Below are 7,622 nucleotides of genomic sequence, written 5' to 3' on the forward strand. Positions count from 1 at the left end.
CACGGGTCAACCTTTAGTGTCTGTTTGAAGAGGTTTTCCTCCAATAGGCGCTTTCACACCAAGTACTTTGCCGTACTTAGTTCCCAGTACTTAGTTCATCGGAACTCTTTAGTTCCCGGAACTAAAGAGCAGATCGCGTTCACTCCGGAATAAGTCCCTGAGGGAGGATTAGGCAAATGAAGCCGCTGACGTCACTTCTTCTTCTTCTGCTTTGGGTTTACTGGCAGGCCGCAAACAACTTCACGGCGCATACTGCCACCCGAAGTCCCCGGCCGGAAGTCACCGGAGTTGGGGACTGGCTTCAGTAGAAGCCTTCCGAGTAAATCGCCAGAACGCCGACACCTCCTCATCTCCACCGCTCCCATGTTTTTTTTTGTGTTGCCATAAGTTAGAGTTTTACGGGGCGTGGTTTGGTTTGCAATTCGCCCAGCCAATCAGAAATTTGAACCTTTTTCTCACCAGGAAAGTCCCTGCTCTCTAGCAGGGACTAAAAAGGGGTGAAAAGGTTTGCAAAATACAGTTCTTGTCCCAGATCTTTTTGGTGTGAACGCAAAATCCCAGGAACTATCAGAACTATTCCTGGGAAAAGTACTCCGGTGTGAAAGCGCCTATTGTTAACCCATCAGGGGCTATATTAAACACTCAAATGCTCCTAAAGACCAACACAGTTTGCGTAGGGACAATAGGGTGGATGGAGATGTGTTAGGGTTAGGGTTATGCAGGACTTTCACCAAGGAAAACCCCGCCCATGTCAAGTATTGAACCAAAACTCAGCAATTACTCATTTGAAGTTACGTAACATGGTGAACTGAAACTTATTTTCCATCCAGACTGTACACTTTGCCTACAATTCCATTACTGGTATTGTCTCCGTATTTCACAAAGAACCCAGAAGATATTGTCACGTGAAATTGAACCCCAATAGAACGTTTATTTCTTAGAACAATACCAATTGAAACAACAACTTTGTCCAATGCAGGATAAGTTATTTCTCATGTGTGTTCTCCTACTTTTTCACTGTACAATATAACTGTTTTTTACAACTTCTGTTCCATCTCTACCTGAAGGCAAAGTGTTTATAGCTGTTCCAAATGGCCACACTTAAGGCACTACGAATTCTCGCTGGAAAGTTACAAAAGATGCCCAACCTAATCTATGCAGTTTGACCTTTTCTCATACACTTTAGTTGAAGCGTTTTGACACGTTAACAGTGGAACTGTAGTAAAAGTCAGGGTCGGCATCATGGGGGGTCATTCGCGGGCCATGCACCCCCCCAAATGAGTCACTGTGCCCCCCCAACGCAGGGTGGGCAAGCCTTGCCACTTTGCCGTTTTTTTTTTCATATAAGTTAAAACGTTTCCACTAAAAGTTTTTTGTGTGAAATACATCAGAAATAAAGAATACACATATGAAACACAGCCTGAGGTGTGCTCACTGCCGCCCTCTGATTGGTGTGTTGCTTGACCAATGACCCCCGACCTTTGTTTTGTTATCATTACGTGGCTGTGTGTTTAGATGAAAGCCCAGTGGCGATCTGTTCATCTGTTATACTGATTATACAGTAAAGCCATCGAAAATAATATGATAAACAATACAGTACAAGTACATGGGTATCTGTGTTTCATTCAAGCTCGGCTCTGTGTGTGTGTGTGGCACGAGCGCATTTTGTCAGTGCGCGAGCGGTAACATGGAATGTTGTTGTTAGCATCTGGTTAGCTAGCTATGCTAACGGATATAAAGAGCTGTTTCTACACCAAGGTGGAGGAGAGTTCTCTCCAGTCAGACTGAGAGGGTCGTATAACCTCAGCTCAGTGAGGTAAGGACTCTCAGTGTTTAGATAGTTAACTTTAGTGTAAGTTATCTCAGTGGGTCTCAAACGGTTTGGTCACCATTTATGTAAACAAGTATTTGCGAGGAACACCTTTATATGATCATTATAGTTATTAAAGAATAAGAGAATAAATGAAAAACTGGTATGAAATACTACAGGACAGTAACACAAGAATACAGTTTAAAAGGGGAGTGATTAGTAAAATATCCATAAAGAAAAAGTAAATCTGTGTACAGTTCTGTTTCATATGGATGCTGAGAGATGTAGGCTATCCATAGATCTCTTCATTTTGCTCTCAAAGTGCATCAGATTGATGCTTTTAACTTCAATATTTAAAAAAAAATCTTCCCGGGGGAGCATGCCCCCAGGCCCTCCTAGAGGAGGTTAGGTCCACCCCCACCTAAAACATGTTCACATGGATAGGATACTAAATACATTTGCACACTTTTTATATGGTGGCCTATGTCCATATGTTTCTGTTTTGGTGGTCGTGCCACAACCGTGCATGTATGCAAGTCATAGGTGCGCTATAAAATAGCACTACGCCCCTGCAATGTGTGTGAAAGACAATAGACTTTACAGCATGTTTTTTTTAATTGAAGTTGCGTTGGTGTTAGTGTGTTGGTTGTTGACGGCAGTGTGTGCCCCCCCCTTGGTAAATGATTGCTGTCCCCCCCCCATTTCGATTTGTTCTAGAGCCGACCCTGGTAGAAGTCAACTAGGCTGCTTAGAAATAGCACTTTCACAGATAACCTGTCTGGAGGGGTTCAAACAACCTCAAGTGCCTTTACCTGTTTTGTTCCATTCAGTAAGTCTCGTTGGCAGTTTGAATTCAAGTGGATGAGGGTTTGCCGCTTAAAATGCGGAAGCTAAACGAAAAGAAAAGCACATGGCTGATGGTGGCTGTGAACAATTCAGGAAATGATGGTCAGTCTAACCTGAATAAGTGGTGCAAAGGTCCATGTTTGTGCATGATGATTTGGTTACCTTAGCAACATGTATGCACTTAAGCTCATGTATAAGGTAAATGTGTATTTCCTATTCCATGTATTCTGGCATTTCTGACAATACTTTATGGCTCTTTTATGTATTTCTATTTCCAATATGTGCTCTCAAAGACACATATACTGTATCCGCACTTTGAGTCAGAGAGATGCAGAACATCCAATTGTACTGGGAAAAAGCCAGAACCAGAATGAAAATTAAACAATGTATATATTTTTGTGTTTCTTACAAGGGGAGTGAAAGCAACCTCACAAGTCATTACGTACTGTGTTTGGCTCCACACAGCAGATTTTATTGTAACATTATTTAAACTGTGGTGGATTTTCTGTTGTTATTCCGTATCTAGTGAAGTAGATAAGATAAAGAAAAATGCATGGAATAAACAATCACTGTCTAAACAAGCACCACATGGTGTCAGCATAACCGTGAACCATTTTCTTCCAAATTGAAAGTCAGAAAAATTGACAGCAGAGGGATGCGCCCAGCAGTCAGTCCAGTGATGAGTCAGGCCTGTTTGCTTTAGCATGACCACACTCTCTTTTACACATCACTTCCCATCTGGCAAGGCTAAATCTCCCATTAACTGTGTTACTGAAGCATGGGAGCGCAGGTAGACACATGCTGCATAGATATGCACTGGCCCCCTTTGAGACTAGCCCTGAAATCCCTGTCAAAATGAATCTGGTGATGCTCAGTGAGGCCAGCAGCACAGCACTGGCAAAGATACTGAGCACCGACTGGGCTCTGTTTCACTGCTGCTGTTTAACTGTTCATTCGCTGATCGATAGGTCACTCAATTTGTCAACTCTTTGCTTTTGCAATGTGGTCACAATCTCTCCAATCACAAACATAATTAATTAAACATGGAGATTGCAACGGCTTCCTGTTCCTCTACACCTCTTCATCTATGTCTGTTTTATTTGTTTTCCTCGTTACAGGCTTGCCGCCATTGACGTGCAAATTGGCTCCATCTCGATCATCTCTCTCCCGTTGTGTTCCTTCCCCAGTGCTCATTAAATTGCAGCGTACTCAACAGGAAAAACATCTACTTGGGCTCTGATAGGCTGCTAATGTTTCCTCATCAAGTGTCATTAATCACACTTTGAGAGCGCTAAGCGACAAAGTTTAGTAGCTTCAATGTACTTATGGGTCAGGAGTGCTTTGACAATAATGCCTCGCAGGTTGCTTTAGGTTGATAGTTAGCCCTTAAGGGTGAAGGTAAGCTTCAATCTGCTCCACTAATTATATATGCATTAGGGACTGAAAGCTGTGTTCCACATAGGTTGTGAATAATAGAATAATGTGTCGCACTGCACATTATGGCCCAATGTAACGGTAATCATAAATATAGAACATTAGCGTGTAAGTCAGCAGAATGGAGAGACGCATGCAAATATCTAGCGGTGTTAAAAACCTATCATGGTTATTGCTCCATGAACGTTATTTTTAACGAGGATGCAGACATAAGGGATTCTTTACCTTGCTATCTTTTAATAATTCCACATAATTCCTGTTTGGTGAGTTTTTGCTTGGTAATGTTTGGTTTCATTAGTGCTGAACAATAAGCAACAGCCTGAATGTTCCCCTAACATATCTAATTATTTCTCCCTTGTGGGATATTAGCTGGCTTTCATTTCATGTTTAGTGCGATTGTATCTTGTCATTGTTTTAGTGCAGCGTGTGTGTGTGTGTGTGTGTGTGTGTGTGTGTGTGTGTGTGTGTGTGTGTGTGTGTGTGTGTGTGTGTGTGTGATGCACATGTGTACTGTTCTCAAAGACAGGAGGGACACAATCATAAAAAAATCCATATTACATTTTTCTTTCAATTTCTCCGGGGTCAAATACATATCTGCTCCTTATAAAAGACAACAAGACAAACACACTTAACATCTGATTATGCAGAAACAGACAATTTCTCATTTATAATATTCATGGGATTATGATAGTTTCAAGAAATGTTCATCTCTTCATCGAATAAAGGTGGGAAATTAAGTTGATCTTTGAATATGCTCAATACGCGACAGCCTAACAGCATCACTAAATGGAAGTCAGCCATAATGCATCTTTTTTGACATGGCATTTTGATTAAATCCATTGCACCGTTAAAACTTTGGGTTGTGCAGGACAGTAGCCAACACAATTTGAACTTTGATTGAGGGGGTTAGCTGTTGACTGAAGGTTACAATTGCAGTGTTAATGCTTTAATGTCATCAGTTTGAATCTTTGATCAGGGCTGCTGTTTAATGTCGATCAGCTTCACTGTTACAATTTGACAGTTAGAAGCCCTTTTGGTGCAGCTAGTAAAAAGAAGCATTTTACACATGTTGCCCTCGTGATTTATTTAATTCCAAATGGGCTCAAGAATGGTTTAGCACTTTATTTCTAGGGATAATGTTTCACAGAGTTCCTATATTACACATCTGCTCTGAAGAGTTTCATTACACTGGGCTTCACTGGAGTTTTTTTGTATCCCCTTAATCCTGTTTTAGAGACTTTGTGTTCCACCTTGAGGAGAAACAATACGTGGGACACACCCTGGATACTTTTTTCTTTTATACATCAGTCAAACTTTTAACACTTAGAAAAAAATTGAATCATTAAAGCCCCTCTCACACTGTCCCGAAATTGACACCCGATGGACACACGATTAAGGAAATGTTCAAATTCGGCTCTGATCGTAACAACATCGGGCCATTCGTGAGGGCATCTTAAGCCATCGTATGACCGCCGGTGGAGTTTCTCAGGCTCCGGCAGCAACTTCGGGAGCGGTGGCAACATCTTTGGCATCACAAAGCATTGCCGAAGGACCTTGTGAAGGTTAATTTTCGTGTTGACTTCGTGTGTCCATTTTGCCCTTCCGCCGCCCGAGATACAGGAGAATGACAGCAGAGTATAGCACTCTCTGACAGAGTGACTGGAGGTCAGCGAGGAAAACCCTCCACATCTCCTACAAGTAGAGTAGCAGGAGGACGTCGTCCGCCATCGCCGCCGGAACTGGCACCACTGAAAGGGTTGTGGGCTCGCCAGGTAACATGTCCTATCGACTCAGACTGGGGACCAGCCTCTCTTTCGTCTCGTTATCAATATAGATCCAGAAATAACCGTTTTGTTCGAATATCTACCCTATTATCTGGGGAGTTTGACCGGATGAGGAATTTACACAGTGAAACTCCCCTCAGCGACAGATTTTCCCCTCTGATAAGTCCCTGTTGTAGTTTGTGTTTTTGTTGTGGTTGTTTCGGGGTACTACCAAATTACGTATTGTAGATGCGTTAAGATGCATTGGGTTTATTTAGTTATAGTTTCTTTGAAAGGATAACAGTTCTGTATGGTCATTACGTTTGTTATGTTTGTGTAATTCGATTACTCCGAGGTACATAAATGATATACCTGGGAGTCAACAGTACTGTTGAACGGTATGTCTTTTGTGTTCTAGTTGTAGCACTAATGAGTTTAGAGCAGCTCGTTCTTATTTACACAATTGTATCTGGCATCTTTTCAAGAAATAAATGCATTCCAAAATCTTCAAATTGTTAAAAGTTACTTTCCTTAGACCCTATTTTTCACTTTTATGTCCTGACCAAAGTCTTTCGTTTTCGGATTGCTTCCTTATCAGGAAACCAGTTTTTTTAATCAAGTAAAGTAATATAAATATGCTTTTACTCAAAACCCCGTTACAAGAAAGTTTTGACTTCAATAGTTCCCGTTCTCAACACTCAAGAACCTGAGGGCAGGGCGGGCTCACAATAATGACCGTGTCGTGACGTCCGCTAGAGTCACACTGACACTTCGGGGAGGAGAGACGTTTACTTTCGTAACCTAGCCCACTCAGTCACGGTACGTAAAAACTAAATTGCTAGGTAATGGAGCAGACTTTAGCACCTTCAACAAACAGCAGGGGGCAGTACGACGCATTCAGCACGTGGCGGCGGCCGTTTCTAGTACCGATTTCTACAGAAAACAAACAAAGTTCTGAGTCAGGTGGTAGTGACGACACAGGCCTCTCCTGTTCGGTTTTCTTGTACGACTGGTCACCTAGTAATCACTAAGGAATTAATCAACAAACAAATGGCACCCCGAATTCCGTACTAACTTTAATGTACCCGAATAAGCTAGAGAACTGTCCTGTTTAGTTATGTCTACATTGCAGGTCAACCTTGATTCGTACTCTCTTTCTCTTACGTCTGTCGGTCACCGTCAACATGAGATGCCTCACGATCCTTCTTTTGTCAAACAACGGCTCGTAGTAGTACCATCTCCTCGTTTTGATGACCGTGGGCTTCCTACCCGTCTCTTGGTCGTGAGCGTTCTCGTTATAGTAATGGCAGTCCCTATGTTTACTTTGTTTGCCCTCCTCTACTGTGTCCTGTCCAGTCTCTACGATTTTCCATCGAATACCTATTACTGACTAATAACTGCTGAAATAAGATTGTGACAGGTGAATTGAAAGGAAACATCTTCGAATAGACCAAAGAGGCATACACCAAAGTTTCTCGTGGTACTTTTGAAGATAGGACAGTGTACAGGTGCTATGTTGTATACAGAAACTTTATTATACAAAGCCAATATGACAACAACGTATACTATATTAGTTACATGTGATGCGCATTTCTCTCCTGACACACGTTTCATCGTCGTCGAAGAGCATTCGTTGTAGGCGTGGACAGCACTCGTATAATTGTAGCTATACCTTAACACTCTAAAACGGTGGCTTCGACGGGCTTGACGACGTCGCGGACCTAACGGTGGCGGCGCTAGTATGGTATCGTCATGCTACGAGAGGCTTA

The 7,622-nt window shown here is 42.2% G+C and overlaps 1 long non-coding RNA gene across 1 annotated transcript in view; it reads left to right on the forward strand.

The window, feature by feature from the left end:
• The first annotated feature begins 376 nt into the window (after positions 1-376).
• The window catches only part of LOC104947727 (uncharacterized), an 11,787-nt gene continuing 4,541 nt past the window's right edge, over positions 377-7,622 (forward strand). The window contains exons 1-2 of the long non-coding RNA XR_798594.1: positions 377-387; positions 926-928. This is a non-coding gene — a long non-coding RNA (uncharacterized lncRNA). The remainder of the gene's footprint in view (positions 388-925; positions 929-7,622) is intronic.

Source organism: Notothenia coriiceps, unplaced genomic scaffold (genome assembly GCF_000735185.1).
Source record: "Notothenia coriiceps isolate Sejong01 unplaced genomic scaffold, NC01 NC01_scaffold00012973, whole genome shotgun sequence".
Lineage (NCBI taxonomy): Eukaryota > Metazoa > Chordata > Actinopteri > Perciformes > Nototheniidae > Notothenia > Notothenia coriiceps.